This window comes from Lepisma saccharinum, chromosome 1, assembly GCF_977018435.1.
Source record: "Lepisma saccharinum chromosome 1, izLepSacc3.1, whole genome shotgun sequence".
Taxonomy (NCBI): Eukaryota; Metazoa; Arthropoda; class Insecta; order Zygentoma; family Lepismatidae; genus Lepisma; species Lepisma saccharinum.
The window spans coordinates 16,248,237-16,254,230 of NC_139229.1; the positions used below are offsets into that span (position 1 = coordinate 16,248,237).

General features: G+C 40.4%; 1 non-coding gene across 1 annotated transcript; it reads left to right on the plus strand.

Annotated features, from left to right (window-relative positions):
- The first annotated feature begins 4,984 nt into the window (after positions 1 to 4,984).
- Positions 4,985 to 5,059, plus strand: TRNAT-UGU (transfer RNA threonine (anticodon UGU)). Its single transcript has one exon. It is a non-coding gene; the product is annotated as a tRNA-Thr (tRNA).
- Positions 5,060 to 5,994: the final 935 nt, after the last annotated feature.

Below are 5,994 nucleotides of genomic sequence, written 5' to 3' on the forward strand. Positions count from 1 at the left end.
TTTCCGAACATAGGTTCTATTTACATTTTACTCACATATAGGCGTACGTGATGAATCCGCAAATAGATTTTTCCTAAGTCTTACCGTTTCCAAGATAACCCCACTTCCGGTTGCCATTTTGGATTTCCGAGCATAGGTTCTATTTACATTTTACTCACATATAGGCGTACATGATGAATCCGCTAACAGATTTTTCCTAAGTCTTACCGTTTCCAAAATAACCCCACTTCCGGTCGCCATTTTGGATTTCCGAGCATAGGTTCTATTTACATTTTACTCACGTATAGGTGTACATGATGAATCCGCAAACAGATTTTTCCTAAGTCTTACCGTTTTTAAGATAACCCCATTTCCGGTCGCCATTTTGGATTTCCGAACATAGGTTCTATTTACATTTTACTCACATATAGGCGTACATGATGAATCCGCAAACAGATTTTTAAATTCCCTGATATTCTCTGCGCATTCTCTCGCGCAAGGCATCCAACGCCCACGTGCCTCGTCGGTCCTCCTCTTTTCCCGGTATACTATGAAACTCCACCTCCTCCGAGAACACTACTTTTTTTATTCTATTCACGTGCTGCCTCTCGGAAACTTTTTTTCCTTTTTGCCCGCTCTCCATTCCGCCGCCTACTAACGTATCCTGCACACAGTCATACCTTATCAACGTTCCCACGAACTTCTACACGCCCATTCCAAGAAACACCCGACATGTCCCAACACGTGTTCCACAATCTCTCCATATCGCTTCAATATCCCAACACATTTCCTTTCCAACTCCTTTATCTTCTCAACCGTCGACGCTTATCAACTTCAACAGTCATTTACGCCCCCCCAACGGAAACCCATATCACCATTCCCAGAAAACCAACCGTAGTCACCTCCTGATTAACAACAGGAAACCCCAACCTATAAAACATATATATCCGATATTATAAAATACATCTTCATTATGGGAGACATCTGCCTCAACTAATAACATCCATATTTGTAGACTTTTCCTACCGATATTACAACACTGGTTCATAATATTACATTCGGAAACAGAAAAAAGGAACTTTAAAACTGTAGGTCTGATCCCAATTACCCTTACTGTGCATTTCCCTGTGAAAGCTTATAGAAGTTCGGATCCCACTTTAAAACTGTAGGTTCGATCCCGTTTAGCCTTACTGTGCATAAAGTGGACTTATAACACCAAACCCATTATAAAACATATATAACCAATATTATAAAATACATCTTTATTATGTGAGACACCTGCCTCAGTTAATAACATCCATATTTGTAGACTTTTCCTGCCGATCGGTTCATAACATTACATTAGGAAACAGAAAAAAGGAACTTTATATTAGAACAGTTTATCTCAACACTTCTCGACCGGGCTGTCAGAGAGCTGTATATTTAATTAGACCCTTATTATTTTTCTATCAGAGTCTGCCAAGCAATCAACCACATGCAGCTATTAGATATCTCGCAACTGTTGACACCAACTTGATATGATACTGCGATCCAAATTTCCCGGATATGCCGATTAGCCAGCAGTGAGTTCATCTCGCAAGTGTTGACACCAATTTGATATGATACTGCAATCAGAGTTTACCGGATATACCAATTAGCCAGATTCAGCAATTAACTTACTATCTTGAAAGGCGATATGATACTGGAATCTGTGTTTGCGGCAGCTGCATATGTTTCTCTACGATCATTTCACACTTTGAAATTGTTAACAAAGGATCAGAATGGAGAACGGGGACGATGTAAGTACCTTATATTAATTTCATTTTGTCAAATAATAAGTTCATATTTACACATCGCAACATTTATTGGTGTCGATCATCAGTTTACAAAATATATACACAGAAATTCTTACACATAATAAAACTCTACAGGTGAGTAATTATATAATATCGGTGTTGCAACAAATCGCGTTCAATGCTAATATTCTTTTGAAACTCATTTTCTCCCCAAAGCAAACCAAAGATGATCTTCAGGAAAATGTTGAATTATTATGCTTTTCAGAGCCTGAAAAGCGTTTTAATTCTTACCTTTTGACTACAGGACGAAAACTGTCGAATTTCCCACAATGACTCATCAATGCCATCTCTCCCCAAACACCGGATACATGTACCCATTTCCGAGAATTTCAGACTCAACAACGCCATCTGTTTTCAAACACCGGAAACACGTACTCCGATTTATATATGACGTCACACGCCAAAATCGCGTAACAAAAACAAAATGGCGTCACAAAAATTAAAACATTTCATAATAATAATAATAATAATAATCCGAGAATTTCAGACTCATCAACGCCATCTGTTTTCAAAGACCGGAAACACGTACTCCAATTTATATATAACATCACACACCAAAATAACATAAGAAAAACAGAATGGCGTCACAGAAATTAAAACAATTCATAATAATAATAATAATAATCCGAGAATTTCCGACTCATCAACGCCATCTGTTTTCAAACACCGGAAACACGTACTCCAATTTATATATGACGTCACACGCCAAAATAGCGTAACAAAATGGCGTCACAGAAATTAAAACAATTCCTAATAATAATATAATAATATTTAAATTAATAATAATTTAATAATATAATCTGGTCACGTGACTTCCATTTTGTGACGTCACAAACAGTCACGTGACTCCCAGAAATTGCAAATTCATCCAAACCTACGCCCAAAACATGTTCGGACATGTTCTATTCAGACAGAAAAACCGTTCCACCCATTTCCAGAAATCTCAGACTTATCAACGGTCTCAAACGGGAAACGCCCCCCAAAACTTACCACCTATCTCATCAACACCGGAAACCCTTATCAAGTCCTCATTAACAACAAAAAACACTTCCCGCAAACTTATCAAAGCCACCGAAAACGCCCCCGGAAACACTTATCAATCACCTCATTCACAACAGGAAATCCATATCATTAAGCCCCGCCCCTTTTCCCCATCAACCAATCAAAACGCTCAAAATATTAAGCCCCGCCCCTTTTCCCCTATCAACCAATCAAAACGCTCAAAACATTAAGCCCCGCCCACTTTTCCCCATCAACCAATCAAAACGCTCAAAACACCCACCCTTGCTTGCCCACACTGCTTGGTCATCAATTGATCTTTGATCGATCTTTTCCAATCAATTGATTTATCGGACTCTACGCGGGTGCATAACTACTCTGCCTTATCCGCATAAGCTGAAGCATCTTGGGTTCAATGGTGGTTAACTAACGTCGTAAATCTGAGTGCATGTCAAGTCTATTTCTGTACTTGCTTTTCACTTGAATCAGAGGTGAAAATCTATTTTCACACAAATAAAAGATGGAGAACGGCATGAGCAACTTTAATGCCTCGTCCGAAAGTTCAGGATACTCACCTCTTAAAGATATCCAGAACTTTGTTAAGTCTGAATCTAAAAATCTGAGTCTGAATGTTAGTAATTTGAATCTAGTAGGTTTTTAAGACAGTAAATAAATTTTCAAGCCCATAGGTTGAAACGATGCTCTCTAAGCGGAACAGGCTGTACAGTATTACTCGTGCATAGATGCTGTATCTACTCTATGTGATCAAAAGTATCCGAACACACCGCGAAACGTGTGTTTATCATAGAGGGCGGCACAGTACCGCCATCTACCGCGTGGAACACATAGTCAGCGAACTCAGTAGTCTGCAGACAGTGTGAGACAGCAGTATGGGATGGTCTGAGGAACTCACAGACTTTCAACGTGGTCAGTTGGTTGGGTGCCACTTGTGTAGGAAGTCTGTGTGTGAGGTTTCCACCCTCCTAAACATCCCTCTGTCCACTGTTTCCAATGTTATAGTGAAGGGATGTGTACAACCCAAAAGCGTGCAGGCCAACCTCCCATGTTGACCTCCAGAGACCATCGAGTGATGAAGAGGGTCGTACAGCATTATCGTCAATCATCCATCACCACCATCACACAGGAATTCCGAACTGCATCAGGATCTACTCCAAGCACCATTACTGTTTGGCGCAAGGTGCGGCAACTTGGTTTCCGTGGCCGAGCAGCTGCCCATAAGTCAAATATCACACAGACAAATACCAAACGCCGCCTCGTGTGGTGCAAGGAGCGTCGAAACTGAACCATAGAACAGTGGAAAACCGTTGTGTGGAATGATGAGTCACAGTACACAATGTGGCGATCCGATGGTAGGGTGTGGATGTGGCGAATGCCTAGTGAACGACATCTACCAGCCTGTATAGTGCTGACAGTGAAATTCGGAGGTGCCGGGATTACAATGTGGTCATGTTTCTCCTGGAGGGGGCTTGGCCCCCTTGTTGCTTTACGGCAACAAGCTTACGTTGACATTTTAACAGCTTTAATGTTGCCTACCGTCGAAGACCAGTTCGTGGATGACCGTTGTGTCTTTCAACATGACCGAGCACCCTTCCATACTGCAGGGCTTGTGGGGGAGTGGTTTGACGACAACAACGTCCCACTAATGGACTGGCCTGCGCAGAGTCTTGATTTGAAACCTATAGAACATCTCTGGGATGTTTTGGAATGCCGACTTCGTATTAGACCACACCGATCCACATCAATACCTCTTCTCATTTTGGCGCTCTGCGAGGAATGGGCTGCCATTCCTCAAGAAACCTTCCGGCACCTGATTGAAAGTATGCCTGTGAGAGTGAACGCTGTCATCAAGGCTAAGGGTGGGCCAACACTTTATTGACTGCCAGTGTTCCCGATGGAGGGTTGCCCAAACTTGTACTTTATTTTCAGGTGGGTGTCCGGATACTTCTGATCACATAGAGTATGTACTGTGTCTAAAATTTTCTACCTTGGGTAACAGGTATTGTGCAACATTAATCCAATTTTTTGCACTAGTTGGCAGCGTGTTAACTTTATTTAAAATTCTTAATATCGTCTGGATTTTTTAAAAAAATATATTTATACATTTGGACTATTAATGCTTCGTACTTACAGGTCTTATTGTATAAGCTTGGGCCTCCCCCATGGCGCAGTGGTAGCGTCATTGTCTTGTAATCAAGGGGTCCCGGGTTCGATACCCGGTGGAGGCACAAGTGGTTCGGATCCCACTTTAAACTGTAGGTCCAGTCCCGATTAGCCTTACTGTGCGTAAAGTGGACTTAAAACAGCAACTCAAACCAATTGTATGTAAGCTTTTTATTGAAATATTTTGAAAACATTACTTTGAGGCAAATTTATGCTTACTTCTCATGGTGAGTTTCTGTACAAATTTGTTTAAAAAGGACAGAGCCTATCTTGCCCTTCAGTCAAAGAGACTATCATCATTATATTATTATTACTACAAATACTTTGCAAACCATTGAAACTACTTTACTTATATATAAGTTCACACTCGAGTGTCTACTATTTAGATAGAAAATGGATCCGTCCTTCTTCCTTTCAATAAACATAGGATTTCTGCATTTTAGCGGCCTTTAACAAACAGTACTTCATGGATGGCTTATGAAAACAAACGCTATTTTTTATTATCATAAATTATTTCCTTAACCATGAACCCAATGCGGATATGAAAATGAATCAGCTCGAACAAACAAGTGCAAGGATATAGTAAAAGGTGATCTCACGTTAATGAATAATTTCATCAATCATTGCAGAATCAACCTCAGTTCATTCATTCTACTACGTCTTTGTAGAAGCTTACTTCCTCTTTTCTATGTTTTCCCTGTTTCCCGTTATTTTCTCTCTCTCTCTCTCTCTCTCTCTATTAAACTTCTATCTTTCCTTCTCTCTTTCTTCTCCATCTCACGTATTTTTACTCATTTCTCTCTTTCCCTGTCTCTCGCTTCTTATCCGCCGTCTCTCTCTGTCTTGTTTCTTTTCTTTATTTCTCTCTTCTTGTCTCTCGTTTCTTATTCATTTCTCCCTTTCTGTCTGTCCGTTTCGCTTCTTTTTTCTTAGTTCTCCTTATTCCTCTCTGCCTGTCTGGTTCTTTTCCTTATTTCTTTCTTCACATGTCTCTCGTTTC